Source organism: Atta colombica, unplaced genomic scaffold (assembly GCF_001594045.1).
Source record: "Atta colombica isolate Treedump-2 unplaced genomic scaffold, Acol1.0 scaffold135, whole genome shotgun sequence".
Taxonomy (NCBI): domain Eukaryota; kingdom Metazoa; phylum Arthropoda; class Insecta; order Hymenoptera; family Formicidae; genus Atta; species Atta colombica.
Window position 1 is genome coordinate 1,149,009 of NW_017259223.1, and position 20,888 is coordinate 1,169,896.

Below are 20,888 nucleotides of genomic sequence, written 5' to 3' on the forward strand. Positions count from 1 at the left end.
CGAGTGCTTATAAAAAGAGAACGAAAGTTAAAATATTAGAGAAAATACATATATAACTCGCGATAGAACGATTTTAACTAAATTTCCAAGTGCCGAATACTGAATTAGAAATTATATATCTCGAGGCGGAATACGTTGCAGAGCATCATTCACAATAATGTCTACTCCACCAACACCGAAGAGCGAATATACAACTTGGAATGTTATCTCAGAACTATTCAAGTTACATAAAGTAGACATTTCTAATACTTTAGAGTCTCTTTAATGTACGAAGATGAAGCAAAGGCTTATAGAAGAAAATATTGGTTTCAAGTATGTAAAATTATTTACAATGACTGTTGTTAGTAACTGTTATTGAAAAAAGATGCCTGTTTGTAATTTTAAACAAGATTGTTATTGATATTGTAACGAAAAAAATAATCCGCTTTCACTAAAAAAAAAAAAGAAAAGAAAAAAAAAAGAAATATGCACGTACGAGAAAACAGGAAAGAGAAGCGGTACAAAATGCTTTTGTTTTACTGAATATTTGTTGTTCATATTTTTGAGTTTGAACACTGAAAACGTTCCCTGTCACTCTTTTTGTTAATATTTTCCGACCGCAATAGATGGCAGCGACGAAGCGCTGTCATTCCTGCAGCTTGCGTGGCTCCGCCACAATGCGGTTTACCCGCACTTAATGCGGGTTCTGTCCCGAATTTTAAGTAAATTTGTGCCGCCGTAAAAGCGATATCACCGGAATTGCATAAAATTCAACCGGGCTCGCAAACGTTCACGCCCGAAACCCGTCACTACGAAATATGGTCAAAAACGACAAAATAAATAATATACGACAGGATGAGTGGAAGCTACTAGATATCTTGAGCCATAAATCGCTTGCGTAGATTTTTTCCGACATTGTATTCGATTGATTTTTTTTCCTCGTTTTCCTTTTCTTTTTTTTTTATCATTTCATAAAGATTGTTTGATAAAAGTGGCATTTAACAATCTAATCACTCTGACGTTAATGACTATTCATAGCGACGAGATTAATTATGTTTCTCTCGGAAACCTGATAAACGAGTGTCGCTCAACCTGTTTAAAATATAACGTATAACTAACGCAATTACGCACATATATGACTCGTTGAATGAGGAATCCCCCGATAATTGAATTGGAAATCATACTCCCTCCCTCCCATTTTGTCTCTGTGTCAAAATCATTTGGACAATCGTCACTCAAATTTATTATCAATCATAGTCAATCGAGTACACTCATAACCACGAACCGATCCGTCCTTTCAAACATACAAATTAACACTTTGTCCATTATCTTGTTCCGCTCCAGTTAAGAGTAACATTCATGTAGCACGAGAAGGCTATTTGTATTTTCGCGTTTAGCTGCCGCGTTAACACCATCACTTCCCAACGTCAGCGTCCGTTCCCTTTAGACATCTTCGAGGGGAAAAGCATCCCTTAGCCTAGTTCTTTCGCACCAAAGATCCATTAAGTACTTCGCCTGATATTGCATTCGCCCGCAAAGCTCTCGCATAATAGCGGAAAATTTCTCTATCAAATTTCCCACGTTACTCCTGTTGTGTTTTACATTATGTTCTATATCGTGCCTCTCAATATGGACCGAGTATGGTTCGACTATGATGTAGAATGAAATTATGAAAAATGCTGATGCAATATAATATCGTGGCGATTATTGCTCCATTGAGAAAATTAATGCAATAATGCGACTACTTATAATAACAAGTCGTAACGCCGGAAATAGACGCGATAAATGGAACGATATGCAAACATGAAACGCTAGTGCATTCACTTTTTTTTACGTATTTTACGAGATCGTATATTCTAATGTTGTACTCAAATATCAAAGAGATATTGCAGCGGCACGTTCAGCAAAGATCGCCATTTTTCATTACGTTTGTCAACAATGCAACAGTGACTAGGAATGTCAGCCGTCCATCGACTGGCTGCATATCAACTTTATTTTTTTAATCTGCAGTTAGTTTGGAATACATTTCAATACAAGTACAGGGAAATAGTATATTCCGCAATTTCTTAATATTTTACGTGCCATGAATATTTCATAAGCTGTCATAAGTTAAAATATTGTAAGCTAAAAATCTTTTCTTATTATTATATGCTTACATTTCCCAAAAAAGATGTATGATTTATTGAATGAACGAAAACCACAGGATTCAAAAATACTTTTATCAATTTACTCAGTAACTTAATACTATAAGCTAGCACAAAAGAAACGACACACGAATTCCATTCGTTTGCGAAAAAAGATTTTCGCGGAGGGAATAAAAAAAAAAGAAAAAAAAAAAGAGAAATTTCTCATACTCGATCGTTAGGAAAAATTTGTGTCATACTGTCCTATATTCTATTTTGTGCCCGAAGAGACCTAACGACATTTATGTCATAAGCCGTAAAAACCAGGTACGTTCTAGCAGATTACAGATGGAGCCGTGTTCCGTATCAAAACCATTTATCGAAGCTATCGACGAGCGAGATTTATTGAATTCGACCGTACCGTTTTCTCCCCCGACCCGCTGTTTTCCGGAGGTGGCAACGTGCAACACTCTTTAATCCACAGCGAAAAACTTTCGATTCGTACCTACACGACATCTAGTATATATATATTGTCCAATCTCATCAAATCTTTCTTCCTTTTTCCCTTCTTTTTTTTTACGAGTGAATGAGAAATTGATCGTTTGCACTTTGATAATTGCTCTTCAACGGATAATCGATTACATCTCGCGTAACGTCAGCTGGAAATTATATTGGAACATCATCTAGTTTATTTAGTGCTCGCGAATCTGCGAAACTTGATAGAGCTTCCGGTGATGAATTTGGTATAACTAATTTACTAGAACGATGCTTAATAAATTTCTCAAAGGTCTATTTGCTCGGCGTATTTATAGAAATCACCGCAGCATCCGCGCAATTCATAATAATAATAACTCTCATTTCACCTCGAATCGCTTTTTGCGAATGACTAGGTCGAGCTATAGATACCGTGAATAATGAAATTGTGATGAATGATTATATGTATTTAAATCTTACTTTCTGATAAAATGTAACTGATACCGATTCAATTGACACTTATCGCCGGCGTTTTCTGCGATAAATTTTTTCATGAGACACCGTCACACCAACGCAAGAACGATGGAATTCGCTGTGTGAACTGTGGAAATTATTAATCCTCATTTTACTAAGTGCACACTGGAGCCGGTCGACGGGCGTTGTATATTTGTGCCGCTTAAGCACCCCACTGTGCCGGTTATTCCGCTAATACCCAAATCGCGTTACAGCGAGAAGTCGCCTAAACGTAATATACGGACGAATAATTCTTATAATTTTACATATTCGTGTGGCGCCTGAGTTTATCTCCACGAGAGCGCCTCGCGATAAAACGCGCTATTAACTTATCTAATTGGATTAAAACATTTTCCGAATTTATTCGTCTTTTTATTCATTACTGCGCCGCTTATTGTACGAACACGTCCATCATGCTCCATAATTTCGCTAATTTCACGCGGTATGTGCCATCGAGAAATTACGGACGGCGGAAAAAAAAAGAAAGAAATTTATGAAAATGCAAACTTTTTCGCGGGCGTCGATGTCGTCGTCGACAACAGGATCGACTCCGGGAGATGCCATTTCCGGTATTATCGTCGGCGTGGCGTTATCAGCAACGTCATCGGAAAAGCGTCAACTGTGAAAGGATTCACGTCGGCCCGGGAGCCGTTTCGCATTTTTCATATCTCGCCCGGGCATCGCGTCGCGCGATATTTCCTGAAGCGACTGATACGCATCTCTGGGACAATCGCGCCGCACCGCGTCGCGCCGGAAACATGAAAAGCAAAACACGAAATTTATTCCGATAACATCAAACGCTCATTACCAGAAACGAAACCAATTATATTCTCACTTTTCCCCGACGTAATTGCGCGCCATTTGTTGCGGACACGTGGGTCCGACACGGCCCTCTGGTGAATTTTATATATAAAAAAAAAAAAAAAACATTAAAAATGATTCCGCCACACTGGAACACACTTGCATCGCATCGCAAAAAAAAGCTCCCGTGTCCGACACGCTCTAACGCGCATCATAAACCTTAAAATTTTTGTATGATCGATTTAAGTTATTTATTTGTTCGCTATATAAAATAATTATCGTAATTATCGGATCAATTACGAGCAAGAATTATAAAGCGACCAGATCGAAGAAGATATCAAGAAACACATCGCTGTCCCTGATTTCTAGAATATTATATCTGGATTATTGTCAAAGTGATGCACGCCGAGACTGAACAGCGAGGGTAGAACGGAACATGAAAGTGATAGAGTTGCGAAAGCAAGGTTGCTAATTAGATTCTCAGTTGACGATTGCTCTCTTCTGTATTGAATAATTTCTAAAACGCGTAGCTATTGGCTGCATTCAGCAAAAAGACATCGTTGCAACTGTTGTAAAATTCTTTAATATGATTAGTTTATATATTTAGATTCAGTAAGGAACTAAGAGCAAGACGAATTATATGGAAGAATTTTACAACAGTTACAAAGCTGCTTTAATTGGCCTGTTTTTTAATTTTGAACTAGACTGCACTAAAATTTTCTTTCTCACTTTTGTCAAATATTAAACATGTTCGCAGGAAAAAGCAGAAATTCATTCTTAAATCAACCATATATATTCATATATAAACAAAAATATAAAAGATTTTAATCTTGATTTTATATTGATATAAGATTTTAACTGAGCAAGTCTCGAATCGAGTGCGAAGTAATTAATTGCATCAACACCAATTTCAAAATCAAGACTAAAAATCTTTGAAATAAGACTACAATATTTTTGCTTGTATATCACACTGAGAGAAAAATGTTTTGTATTTGTAACTACAATTATATATTACTATAATTATGATTATTACTGCTATAATAATAATAATAACGGTAACTATATGTATATAGCTCTAGCAACAAATGTATATAGTTGGCAACCTAAAATGACTATAATTATAGTTATTATAATCATAAAATAGTTTTTAATAAAAATCATTTTTATGATAATTTCAACTATTTTATTATATACTATTATTATATATTATATAATATATACTATTATAGTTATTTTAGGTTGCCAACTATTATAAATTTGTTGCTAGAACTATATACATACTTACTGTTATTATTATTATTATAGCAGTAATAGTCATAATATTTTCATTCTCTTAGAGTAAGATTTCGCTCCAAGAAATTTAGAGAGTACCAGTTATTTCACTTTAAGTTCCAAAAGTATATTCTAGTTCAGCTACAGAAAACAGATCTCATGTCTGCCTAATAAGATGGTTACACCCGGTTTAATTAACTGTAATTAAAAAAGTGTTTAGAAAAAAAAAAGGGAAGATACATTGCATCGAGAAATAAATTAATCGCACGTGCATTGCGAGATGTCACACAGCGATTTTCGAGCGAAATACGGTTAATAGTCCCATGAAGTGTATACATATAGTGAGGTAAGCTGGCCTCGAGGCTCGAGCACGCGATGATAACCCGGAAGGCAAAACGTGTTTATACATTTAGTTTAGGCTTATGCAAATTCCGTATTACATCGTGCACGCATTTCCGTGAACGTGCACGTCGCACGTATGTGTTTGACATATTGCGTTCTGAGCGCGCGACCCAATTCGAAGTCGCATATCCTCGAGGGTGTCTATATAGATCCATATACTCCTCTTCCCTCCGAAGAGCCGAGAAAGAAGGCTCGCAATTCGCATAATCGCGGCTGTGCAACGCGATATCCTCGACACACTGTCACGAGAAGCGAGAATTGATTTGTTGAAAGATTGCCGAGAATGGGTGCGGCGCACGCCTGCTATCTACCCCTGTTCTACGGGGATTATCTAACGTGAGGATTATTGATAACCAGGTCACACGTACCGACATACCTAACGTGACTGGCAATAAGTAAGTAACGCAGTGACACGCGTACAAAACTCCGCGCACGCATCCTTTTTAATGTGCGAAACGCGATGAAAAATTGGCGTGGAAAAAAAGCTTAAATTGGTTTACGGTAAAAATAATACTGGTCATTATTTACTCGGCGGTTTTTATCAGCGCGGACAATTAAAGAAAATTAACCGCATTATATTGAGCAGAGAAATTTTGTTTGAAAAGAATCTCAGCGAAAAAATTGTTGATCTTCATTTTACTTTAGGCTAGTTTGCTGTATAAATAACATCATTAAAAATAAAAGAATTAATAAAAAATATATGTATATCATATATGTATATCATTAGAGATAAAAACATCAATACATATCGTATAATTTATTTCATATCTCTCGATACGGAAATGAATATATTACGCCGATCCTAATTTCACCTCTGCCTCTCGTCCCTCAGTTTCAATCGCAAATATTGTACCTTCGACGAATGATTATAGCTGATGCCAGCGTTATAGTAGCGCGAAAGGAGTAAAAGGCGATTTACGTACGTATGCGCAATCATAAAATAGTGCAAAAGAACGAGCGGTCACCAGGATACGGCTGACTGCGGGCGAACGTGCCGCCTCGTGGGTGCATTATGTGCTTTAAGTGCATTCCGTATCGATAATCGAAGCTAAACCAGGCCTCGCGCACAGGCCAGCTTCACGCGAGGGAGAGACGCGGCAATGCAGGGAGCGCACGAGAGGGAGAGAAATCGCGGCGGTACACTTCTCCACTTTTCCTCTTCACCACTCTCCTCTCTCCGCAACCGACCAACGGGATGGGATGGAACGGGTTGCCGGTGACCGCCGGCTTCTCTACAACGTCCTCTCGTCCACATTCGTTCGTTTATTCGCTCGCTCGCTCGTTCGGCTCCCTTGTGTGTGCATGTTATGGATTACTGTCGCCGCACCTAACTCAATTAAAGCAACTGCCGACTACTTTGCCTCGCAGTCTCGTAAGGCACCTCTCGAGTTTTCGCTTGCGCTACACGCTATCGTGTACGTCGGTCTGGCGCGGTCTTGATATCCCTTACGTGGTATATCGAGGTCAATCTTTAGCTACTTAATCAATCCTTGGCGCTCCATCATCCTTTCAAGATTACTCTTGAGTTTTTTTTCCTTCTGTGCGTTCATTCTCGAGCTATTCTATAATATCAAGGAAAATCTCCGATAACAGATCGCCTAATTCGTGGAGCTATTATCGAATCGGATAAGCAATATCAGTTTTCGACGTCGATAGGCTCTCAATGAGTCATCAATAAATTCTGATCCGACAAAGTATTTATTCTGAATATTATGGCTTCAGTATCCGAGTTTTAAAGACGATATATCCAAATGGGAAATAGGTTGAATCTATTATTGAATCATTTTTAATTATTTCAGACATTTCCTCAATTTTTTTTCCAAGAAATGTATCAGATATAAATAATGATGTTACAATTTTGGCGCATAGACCAATAATTAGACATTGCAAGTGTATTTAAGTAAAATATACATTTATATATCATACTTAATTATAGGAAATGTGTGTCATCAAAAATTTAGCACCATATTTCATCTTATATTTTTCTAAAATAAGAAAAAGCTATAAAATATTTGGCGTGATATATTAACCAAGTTTTAGTTGAACAAACGTGCAGTTATAAAGATCATTTTTCTTGAAAACAAAGCTTCGCATGACAAACATTTATTGCCACTTCAACTTGCTTCAAACTGTAAAATTACACATGCTTCTTAGTTTTCTAGAGATTTCGTCTTGCCTTATATCACTAGAGGCGTGTTCAGATTCTCATCTAGGTGCTTCCCAGGTATTATGTCATTCTTATCTAATGTACGATAAACAACAAGGATGGAATGATATCTGGATGACACTCGAGTGGAAATCTGAACTCAGCACAACGAGATACTATTAAAGACCGTCGTCTGAGCAAATTTTCATGACTATTAATAGAATCCAGGGGGACTCGGGGATAATTAAAGAACGATGACGTTACTTGCAATTAATAAAAATTTATGATTCCTTGTTAGAAATGTATGTCTATTCAGTATGGATATTTAATAATGGTATTACTATCTAATATTATTGTATTCTCATTAGTTGTGCCAATACTGAATAGGAAATGGACAATGTCCGTTTCATAAGCAGTTGACTTGCTTATTAATCAATTTTATATCCATTATTTGTTGTGTTCTATTCACTAAATAGATTCAGATTTTACAGAATTTTTGTATGCAGTAACTGCAAACAAAGTGTCACATCCTGATTGGAATCCTAAGTAGTTTTCTTTCTTAGTTACTAGACAGAAGTTGATATAACTGTTTAATAACTGCAAAAAATGCACGAAATTTCTACCAGGGTTATTAACATAAATATTTTGATAATATTTTGATAATTTATTAAATTTTTTATTATATAAACAGTATATAAATAAGTGCGCATACTTTTAATGCTATAATATTTTATATATTGCCGAAAAATTATACGATTTTTTTCTCTGCAGTTATCTTTATTGATAATCAAACTCGGATGATAATATTAAAATCACAATTTTCAATAAAAATCGAGTATTATTAAGTTTTAAACATATGTACATATCTAAGAAACTAATAAATCATAAATTTAGTACTGTATTGTTAGTTTCTTACTCTTAATCACTTAAATTTTAACAAGCACGCGAACTTCCATAAGCGCCGACCGTCTTTTATCTCATCGGTGCTTATATTTATAAACAAGTCGAGTATTTTCAGAGTATGCAGCTTACGATGCAATTATGACACAAATAACATTTTTCAATAGTTTTTGAAGGTACACAATTCAAAGATAAATCTAAAGTTCCCATAAGCATATTGAAACATTCCTGGGGTTTATCGCTTGCTAACCAGAACAGGAATTATCGTCGTAAACCGCTGTCGGTTTAGTAAGATACTCTGAGATGCTTACTATGTGGATTCGCATCGTGTTAATAGTCGCGATTAAGTTCGCCATACGCGACACTTTACTTACGTTCACCGTTCATCGGCGAATGCATGATGGTGTAATAACGCGAAATGTACACGTCACAGAAGAGACGATGTACGAGGCATCGCCCTAAAACTGCTGGGTCGTTAGGAGTTTACGAGCTAGCGGTAGTGCTCGAAGGTGCAACGTGCAGCTCCAAATCCACTCATCGTTCACGTCATCCCGGTGACAACCGACACGTCTTGCTACTCGTAAAAAGGTATAGTGTGCATTCGCGTGCATCCGAGCGTGAATCGAGGAACCGACGAAGAATTTCTTTACTCGGAACACACACAGTCTGCCAACAAGACAATATCGCGCGTTTAAACTTATTACATCGAATTAAAACGTCTAATTTCTTCATTATGACTTTGACAATGAGTGTTGAGATCCAGAAGGAGATACTTTCCAACGATTCTATTCTATCGCTTAAACGACATTTCATGATTGGAAAAACTGAAATACGTCTGAAATTTTATGAAACTTTTTCTTTTACTTCGCCGAAAAGAAAGTCAAGACTTAGAGACACAATTCCTTTCTTTGACTTTTTATTAGATTGTTCAGTAAATTTCATATAAATATACTTTTCTGATTTTACATGAAACAACATAAAATTACAAAGAAATCAGATGTGAAGAGCATTAGAGACAAAAGACGCGATGAAACAAATCTCGCCGACTTCTTCATCAAATGACAAACGAGGCAACCATCTCATGGCAGTTTCACGCTCGTGTAAAACACGAGACTTTGCTGCGAATAAAAGAGGCAAACTTTTGAAACACGCGTCGACAATTCGCAACGCAAAGCATCGAAATCACAGAGCAAATTCGCGCGTCGTAACGACTGCGACGCATTGCTGTCAAACTTATAACTTATTACAATTCGCGTGCGTTGTCAAGCCGCACATTTACAAGTCGAAAATGTGCTATGTAGTGCATGGCTCGCATGGAATTAACGCACGCAGTAGTTCACGTTCACATAAAATGCAGATTTACAGTTGCCACTTTTGTACCTTCAATAATCCGCGAAGCACGCAGATCTACATGCAATCATGCACGCGGCTCGTTGGACATGAAAGCATCATAGCGATATTTGATTGACATTTTATAGTGGAAACGATCGACATCGAGACCGTCATGACGGATTACCGAACGCATGGAAAAACTGATCGCAAAAACGGACATTGATTCGTTAGCGAATATGTATTGATCGTATTCTGAAAACATTAAGAAAAGAGAAATAAATTATTTGACCGATTTTGAGTAAAATGACGTCTACAATGAAATTTTAAGGCGCAAGAGTAAAAAAGTGATCAAATAGCCGATAATTTTTCTTGCGGCTGTGATTGGTCAATTTCTTATATGAATAATCTTATATAATATGTATCTATATAAATTCTTAACCCTATATGATCAATACTGTCAATATTAACAAATTCTGACAATATCACTGATCGTGTGTGATTAATATTGATGATGGATTGACGTAGAATACTGACAGTGATCTGGATTTTGATTATTGAGCATCAGAATCGTTTTATTAGCATCCATATCACAGTATGTCGCAGTGCAATAGATAATGTAACGTAAAATTAAATATAAAAATGAAATATATTGGGTTGTCCGGAAAATTCATGCCGATTTTGAAGGAAAATTGAAACGCAGAAGATTTAAATTTTTAATATACATTTATTAAATTTAAATCTTTTGCGGCACGAACTTTCCGGACAACTTAATATAATACTGATCGTTAAGATTGTAAAAATGTACTAAAAATATTGATATTTATTGTCAGTATTACTGATTCAATATTACTAATTAATACTATTGATCGTGTATGTAGAGTCACCTTTAAATACTTTAGTAAAATTATTATTCCCATGCAGATGTTGTTTAATATACACACTACGAGTTCTTGAGATTGATATCGAATATAATATATAATTATCACTCGAGAGAATCAAATCTTTGTTAATATGGCACAATAAATAAGGACAAGGAATTGAGAACACAACTATACGCGCTCGTACAATGTGACTATTTCAGCTATGAAGCGTTAGTATTTGCCGTAAACGCTGTTTATTCCAACGACTCCGGCTATTATTTCATGTATTAATTTCGAGATACCGCAAATAGGAGATACATAAAAGATATCATTGAACTCTCCAAGTTAAATTTACGACAGATTTACCTGGTTTCTACGATGTTTCGCACGAATGTATAAATAAAGAACAATTATATTAGGGCAGAAAAAGTCACCCGAGAAAATTTTTGATACAAATGACAGTTAAAAATACTCGAAGAAATCCTTGATACAAATGAGATTTAAAAATATACAAATCACTGTAAAAAATATGTCCGAGAAGTGATCTCGAAATGTCCAACTAGCATGGAATATTGCATTTCTAAAAACATCCTTGAATAGGGACCACAAAGGTGGAGCGGCGAGAAAGAAGAGCGAAGGAGATCATGGCTGGAATGCTTTTGTGTCGTCAAATGAAATTTTAGCTTCGCGTGACCCGTGTCAGACCACGACACTACCTCTCATCACTCCTTACCTGTGTTTTTTTTTTTCCATGTCATCTTCTCCATCTGTGTATCGTAAAAAAAATAGTAGAGCCGTCGTCATCGCGTGTACAGTTATCGTACAGTTATCAGTCGCCATGCATTCCGCCACTCGGAAGTATAGGATTTTATACACCTCGGTGTATAAAATAATCACACGATGCACATATATACATACATACATTTCGTATCATGTGCACTCAATAGATGTATTGACTCGTATAGCACATATAAGGTAATTCGAGGGAAAATGTCACAAGAGGGAAGACGTCTCTTTATTTATAGTTTTTTTTTAGAATGCGCGTTGGCCATACTGATTGTGCAAAAGTGTGTGGTAAACAATTAGTTATCGGTAGAGATGAAATATAATATTCATGCCAATGTTGATTGGAAAAGATTATACGAAATACGAAAAGGTAGTGAGGTCGTGAAACATGCTCTTTGTAATATTTGATAATAGCTAAGGTAATAGCTAAGATCTGTATATTTCGATGTTTATTATAAAATCGAGTAAATAATATACAGTTTTAATAAGTGTTCCCTGGCGGTCATGTGATGATATAGATTATAATTTGTAATATTCTTATATGCAATTGAATGTATTTCTCTTATACTTGGGAATAAAATGACAATAAATGCAAATCACAATTTTTCCTGCTTGAAACCGTTATTACAATGATTTTAATGAATTAAAATTTTGCTTTAAATAATTCGAAATATTTTAAGTTAATGAAATGCTGTTTAAACGAATAAAAATATGTTCAACTTACTTCCCAAAATACTTTCTTTTCTCAATTTATGTTTTTATCATACCTATGGACTGTAAATAAATAAAATATGCAAGTTTATATTGCATCACATTATTTAATTGTTCATAACATCTTCTCTCGTAGAAAGACATCTTATCCATATAATGGCATCTTATCCATATATATATAGAGGAAAGATGCCACTTTTGCAAGGTATAATATATTAATTTTTTCCAATAATGCGGAATATTAAATTTATAAATTTGTGTAAAGAAAGGTCTCTAGAATATAAATAATATTTTTTCGTAACTTATTGTAATTCCATAACATTAAGAAGTTATTCAAGAATACAGGCTTAAGTGTGGTCAATTATCTTACATTTCCTTAAACAGGCTAAAATTCGGGGATAAAATATCCGTGAATCGCGACGGTGAGCGCTTGATTCTTGCCAGAGATGGCAATAAATACTTACGAGATAACGTAGGAAATGAAAAAAAAATGCTATTCACGTACGACACCATACCACAGAAAGTCAGCGTGGAATTTTATGACGGAATTCCTTTCGGTTCCTCGATATGCATTTCTCACTGGATCTTCTGATCTGAATCCGCGGCGTTATTCAGCATCGCCTGTACAGTGAACGAACTGAGAAACTAACGGCGTCCTTCAACAATACTTGAGAATGATCTTTCGAGAAACCAAGATTTCTTGTCGTTTTATATTGCGAAAACGTAAAAATTCGAGAATTCATAAGCACGCCAACATATCATCACAGGAACGAAGAATGGCTAGTCTGATTTATGGCTACTAAAACTTTTCCATGTGCTAGAAGCCATTTAGAATCCGCTAGAACGTAATAGCGCGAAGAAATTTGCACCGTACAGTAATTGCCCACACAGTGCTTCCTTTGATCGGTCCTCTTGGCTCCAGAAGAATCCGCGATGTTTCCGTGCGAGATGGAACATTTTGATTCGGTCAGCGATGCGCAATGTGTCGGAATGAAGTAATGTGATTTACGCATTAAAACGCAAAAAAACAAAAGTTCTCATTCATAAAAGCTGAGTAAAGGCAGAAAGCTAAGATTCGCCGATTCGATGATAGCTATACGCTTAATTAAATATAGTTGAACAGAGAGAGACGTGATGTGCCCGTTTGCGTGTTATACACTTGAATACAAAGATCCCATCGACTCTATTTGAAACGCATTAACAGAGTATTGTACATCGAATGATTGTCTACACAAAGAGATTAGGAGGGTCGAACGAAATATATCCTATTCCTCTTCCGGTATTGTTTTCTTCTCCGGACCTATTGTCCGTCGCTCATTGTCATTTTCGTGTCGGTAGGAAGATTAACGTGTGCAATATCCCAGAGTCGATTTCTCTATCTCTCTTTACTCCTAACTCTCAAATTGTGTTCCTTCGAGCCGAGAGAGTAGTACGGATACGATACTTCCGGAATCAAGCCACGGAGCCATTCGTACCGAAATATTGCGCCAAATCTCCGAAACTGAAAGGAACAAGGCTCGATCGGAAACTGACTCGCGTAATACACATTTTGCGGAAGAGTATTGTTGTTTCGCTACGATCAATTGCCTATTGTGCGACATAGTTGATCGTCGTCGAAAATCCAATACAGTAGAACTACCGGTGACTGACCTTTTCTATGATGAGAGTCCATCCTTTTCCGTGGCAGATATCGTGGGACCGATATATTTTGACGCTGGCGCGAAATCATTTAGGATAAAGACTCTCAGAGTCACGCGCGAAATCTATATTTTTGACGCCTTTCGCTCGATATCAGGTCTTTGATAGCGGCGTCGAATGGAAGGGCTACTTAATTCCGTGATGGCCCGCAGTTATACCTGAGTTATCGTCCACTTACGATAAGAACGTAAATCACGCGAATTTTCTAGGAGTTACACGCGAATTCTCTGGGAGTTAAACGTGAGATTCCTTACATTCTACTATTCTATTTCTTTTTTTTTTTTCTTGCTAATTCCGTCTTCCAGTCGGAGCAATACAAAAACATTAGAAATGAAAAATATGCGGATAAAATTTTCGTTACCGTTTATCATACAATAATTACAGTTTCGCGCTATTTATCATTCATGTGATAAGATCTCCGGTATCACTTCTGCTTTGTAGTCACAAAAACCATCGATTTATTTTCAAGTTAAATCTCGATTTTCCGTAACGAGTAATTTAATCTTCCTACTCCGTTTTCAGAATCATTAATTATCACGATATCAGGAAGAAATTAATATTTGTCTATATCTAAGCTTCTTCATAGTTGAAATCACGCTCTGATACCTGTTACGCATCTTAAACAATGACGTCGAATTTAGTGAGGTCTCACTTTATCTTGACTTTATCGAGCAAAGACTATTTATAGAAACTTGACCAGCGTGGTGCATTCAGTTTGAATTGCCGTAAGCATTTACAGAAGTTATTTAAGAGGGCAGAGGGAGAGCACGAAACGATAAAGAGCACATTTTCTGATAAGACACGGTGAATAGTAGTTAGGAATAGCAGTAGAGGGTGTTTTAAACTCTCGTGATGATCTGCAAGATTAGTTCAAATATGTCCCCTTTCGACTTACCTTTTGGAAATAATCTGATTTCGGACACCTCGATTAATGGTAGAAATGCTCGTTTAATTTATTCAATATAATTGTAAATTATTTCGTTCGTCATTATGGTCATCCAATAAATGAAATTAAGTTTATAAAATATGGGATATTAATACTAAACATTTGAGAAAAACATTTCAAAATCGTTATTTACGGATTAAAATGACATCGAGATTCGAAAAATCAATCGCAAAAATCATTTTACGCACACGGACATTATTGAATAAAATAAAAATTCGTCACGATTACATTAATGAACTAATCATATCAGATTCGTATCATTTCGCACGTATGATTTTAATTACGATAATTATCGATGACTCACATCCACGGAAGCGATTTCATTTGCGGCATTAACAATACCGATGATTACGTATCTCGATTAAATCCTCGTTGATTTCATTTAAAGTTGAATCCCGATACAATAGGTTTGGAACAAACAATTTCGCACAAATATCTGAAATGTCATATTCTACAAGCAAATATATACATTCGTAATCGAATATCGTTTTTTTCTCTTTTCGTATTCTTTAAATTTTTTGAGTGGAATCTCACTCTGAAAAGTGAAAGTTGAATCAATTTTTAAAAAGAATGACTTAATTTTTAATATTAACAGTGAGATGATTTCGTTCTTCAAAGTAAATTTACGTTCATTCTAAAAATTTTTAGAGAGTACGTATTTTTTTATGTTTTCTGTATCAGTTTCAGTTTATCAAAATGACAATATTACATTATAGAATTTGAAATATCTCATAACTTTAAAAAAAACTTTCACTCGTCATTACGGTTCCCGTTTAAAAAAAAACAACTTTCTTTTTAAAATAGGATGAATTTCCTCGCATTGTATTTTCATACCATTCGCATGATATTCGATAATGTTTCGACCGCATTTTGACATACCATGTCGCATTGGATTTCGAGCTATTTTATTCCAAAATAGACATTGATTCAATATTGATGTATATATGACATTGATTCAATATTTATGTATATATGATATGTATGTTTTCAGTGTAGCTTTTATAACTGCAGTAAGTGAAAAGTCTCACTGAATTAATGAAAGTCGATATCACAAAACAATTACAAATTCGCAGTCATAGACTCATTCAATATCGTTAGCATTATCATTATCGTTGATAATGACGTCATCATTGACGTTTTCTCTGCGCTGCGTTCACTTTGGGCGCTCATATTATATGTTGCATCGAGAGAAAAATTTGATATTTGTAATTATTACATATTGCTATAATTCTGATTATTATAATGTATATAATATTAATTCTCAACTACGTGTTTCGTTTTAGAATTTTAATTTACATGTCCAAATCACCCACGGCGTTTTTGACTGGCTTTTTAATTATCAACAACAAATCTCAATGAAAAATTTTTTTTAATACTGTAAATGTATAGAATCGAAATATCAAAATATAAAAAGTTTTGATAATAATTGAAAAAATTACGCCAAAAAATATTAAAGAACAATTTGTGAAGAGTGCAGCAATAATGAGTTTTTTATTTCCCAAAAAATCATATCTTTATGATAAAAAGATACTGATAAAAATAAGTAATGTTTTGAAAAGAGGAAAATGTGAACTTAAAAAAAGATACATTATATTAATTCATTCCAAAAAGTGTAATTATTTGCACGACTAAAGTGAGGACATTTTTATACATGCTCAGAAAAAGAGGTATGTCAAGTATTTTCTTCATTAAAAAATACAATGAAAATATGTTATGTTAAATATATAACGATTTCGACATATTTACTGACGATTTTATAACTCTGAGAAAAATAGAGCGATCGTACCTTCATGTATGTTCTATTATAAAAATAATATTAAAATATTTTTATGCGGTTAAAAAATTACTATTGCATCACGAAAACCATTATTGATTGATGCTTTTCGATACATTGGAATTTAATCACTGCCACCTAAATAAAAAGTATGGGCAACGAAGTAACAATCACATTGTATCAATAGTATTAATTTAAGCATTCCAAATTATGTTAAACAATCGAGGATACATGGTATTCATGGTGACCCATGATGCCCCGATTTTCTCTACTTGAATAACAGCGCTAATAGACAGCCATTTATTAAAAACGAATTTTCACTTTCGGCAAAAATCTATTAAATTTGACGAGTTCAAGTTATTGAAGCCAAATTTTTATTGCATCACAATTAGCGTCAAGACAACAACGAAACAATTGCATCATGGCGATCGACAGAGAACGATTCCAAGTTTTTTTATCCCCTCATTTCAACTCAATATTAACTGTATAAAAATAGTGGCAGAAAAATTTTCACCCGAGTCCAAATGAGTTCACTCATATAGTTGAGAGAGAGGGGGGGTTAATATAATAATAATAATAACCATATGTATAATTCTAGTAACAAATGTACCTAAAATGACCTAAAATGATAATTAGTTATTATAACTATAATTAGTTATTATAACTATAAAAATGGTTGAAATCATCATAAAAATGATTTAAATGATTATAAATTATAATCATTTTAAGATTATTGTCACTAATATTATAGCAGTAATAATTCTAGTAAAATGTTATCATCACAAATACCAAGCATTTTTCTCTCAATGTGTAAGTTTCATTCTTTGTCACTTATTACATAATGCGGAAGGATGATAAAATAAAACTTACAGTCTAAACGCTCAATGCGAACGAATCCTGAGAGATACTGCGAGGCCTTATTATTCATTTGTTAACGATAAGCTGAAGAGCACGATATGTATGGGGTCAAACCTGAGCTTAACTTAAATATGTACTTGATGGAATGTAATAGTCTCGGAATGATTTTGCAGACGGGATGTCAAGCAAGATCGCCACATCTGCGTCTCATGAACCCCGTGTCTTATACTTAAATATGCATTGTGCATTCTTCGTACTCTGACAATGGCTTCCATTATTCATAGACATAAAACATACAATTTGCGTTCGTCTTTCTTTTTAAATTCTTTATAATTAATTTTAATTATATTTAATATTGTATATTACATTGTATAATATTATTTGTATAATATTATTTAATATTGTAGGTAAAACATGTACTCTAACAAACGGAGAATTAACATAAGAAAAATCATAATCATGATAATAAGAAATTAAATATTGACAATTCAAAATATTTCGCTATAATATCGAGCAAAAATGCCACTTTTTCTTATTCTTTGATGTTTATTTATTAATAAGAAAATCTCTTGTTTTAGAGAATAAAAAAAATAGATTTTTTTTTTTCATAAATCGACAATAGAGAATAATCTCCTCTTCGAGAATATGTTCCTAAAATTTTAGAAATTCAAGTCCTTCGGTATAAATTCAATGCTTGTCTATACGAATGCACGGCGTATAATAATTAAAAAAAAAATGACAGAGTTCGATTGAACTTCGCGGGAAATATAAAAATCTTAATGACAAAATAGAATCAAAACTGAAAAAGTTTTCAACGAGCGATTGTAGGTGTCGAGTTTCTTATTCTAAAATACAAAAAAAATTTTAAAGAGTCCTGACAGTTCTGTTGAGAGTTCTGGGTAAGGTCTCGCGAAGTTCTATCAAAAGTCTTAATAAGGAAATTGGATTAAACTAATATTTTTAAATGCCTATTTAATAATATTTGTTATGCCTATTTTTTGAATACTTAATTTAGGTATTCAATCATATTTTTTTTACTTTCTCGCACAGAACTATTTCTAAAATACGTCTGATACGATGAACTCTGGAACTATTCGAAATCTATCCAGAACTCTCAAGAAAAATAATTTTTTTCAAAAATGAGGTGCTGCGTAAAGTTAGCCCCCGTATCTTTAAATCGCATTTTCATATCTTTAATGGAAATATTTCTTAAAACTATCAGGAACTCTGGAATTATCAAAAATCTATACAGAACTCTAAAATATTTATTTTTTTTTTTAAACGGGGAATCAGCGTCATAGGATTGTGTTTCGTACCCTAAACCTTGCGATAAGCACAGACAAAAAAATATGGATCTAATATTGTTTAATGCTCTACAACATAGCCAAAGCTCATTAAAATCAATGAGGGTCGGTTCTCTTGTTAGCAATACGAGAGAGACCTGAGTAGCTTATAGAATGGTTCAAAATGAATTTCATAAGGAAGCTGAAGAATTATTGTCCCTAGAATAACAGATTAGCTTCCGAGTAAATACTCAAGAACTATAAATTAAAATCTTTAAACGCGTTTTTTTTTCGAAATTTATTTTTTCTTCAATTTTGTGTACACGAAATGAAAAAAAAAATATTTGACCAATCAACTTTTTATAGGGCTCATTAGTTAATAGTTAAACCATCTTTGATAAACCTAAAAAATTAAATAAATATCAACATTAACAGTTTTTTTTGCATGAAGAAGTGGCTACTATGAAAATCGTAACTTTTTTTTTTAAAGTTGCACGAAATTTTAATTAATATACATTAAAAAAAATTTTGTTTAAGTTCATTTAGGATAAAAAAACTACCAATTATAACTTTTTCCCATACCTAATATTTCTTAATTTTTTACTTTCAGTAAAAATGACTGTCGCTAGGATGTACACAAAATCATAACATCGTGGTAAAGCGCCAAACTATTAAACTACTGTTTATATTTTTATTATTTATAATACTTTTTTTTACATAAAAATTTGTATTCTACAATAGTTATATCAAAATATGCAAGAAGTTTTAAAACGATAAATATTAGTCTTCCTTTTGAAAAAAATTACAAAAAAATCTCTATTTTTTCGGTTTCTTAAAGCAGGAGACCTCCTTAAACAACCGATAATTAAACGATTATTTGAAATATGTATCAATCATTGCAATCAATCATTAAATAGGCAGTAGATAAAGTAAATAATTCCACTAATCACCATTTTATTTTTCAGTTTTAATTAAGTACATAAATAATATCCACAACATGTAGTAATGAGATTTTTATGAAGATTATTCTGCTCTATTCCAAGAAAAACTGTCTTCTCACAGACGAATTAGCGAGAAATAAATGACATAATTTAAAATTATCGGTCACGCAACTAATGTTGTGGTAGGAAAATGTGGTAACGGATTCGATGGATATGAAATAGCAAAACGTTAAATTTAGAGCTTGATCGATTTTCAATCAAGTAACAGAAGGCTCGTTACTAGTATGACTCTGTTACTAGTATGACGTTGTTACATTAATAACGCCAGTAGAAGTGTCTATATAATATGATGCCGCAATCTCGCCTAAAGCGAGAAACTCTTCTCAACTTCGGTAATATATCGATATTCAGTCCTTTCTCATTCAATCATGATGAATAAGTAAATATAGCTGGATATGGAATGAAAAAAATTAATCTAGAACATAAACTGAGTATCTACATCCATTTCTGAATAAAGTAACTCCGATATAAAGAAATCTATTATTTTTGCATGAAATTGAATGAAAAAATAATGGATTTCTTTTTACTATACCTAATATATATATATACATATACATATACATACGCTCTCAAAAAATTTAATTTATTAAGTATTGTACTATTTACTATATTTAAGGTAAATGAACCAGTAAAAATTTTGTACTATGAAAAAAATATTAGAAATTTGAAATACTTATTTTTCATATTAAAAAAAGAACTTTTTGAAACCCTTGCACACATTAACTTATAAACTGTATTTATAAAGTTTTATTAAAAATTAAGAATGATAAATAATGTATATAAAGTGATAATTACAATCTTTTACAAGTATTATGAGGTAGGTACATATAATGTATTTATTGCATTTAATGCACTGAATCCAATCTGCGCACTTTATATATTTTGGATATAAATCCCGCTCACTAAAATAGTATTTTTAGTTAATGTGTGCAAGGGTTTCAAAAAGTTCTTTTTTTAATATGAAAAAGTATTTCAAATTTCTAATATTTTTTTCATAGTACAAAATTTTTACTGGTTCATTTACCTTAA

General features: G+C 33.8%; 1 protein-coding gene across 2 annotated transcripts in view; it reads right to left on the reverse strand.

Annotated features, from left to right (window-relative positions):
* The window catches only part of LOC108684531 (DE-cadherin-like), a 147,523-nt gene that overhangs the window by 16,106 nt on the left and 110,529 nt on the right, over nucleotides 1-20,888 (reverse strand). The window lies entirely within an intron of this gene.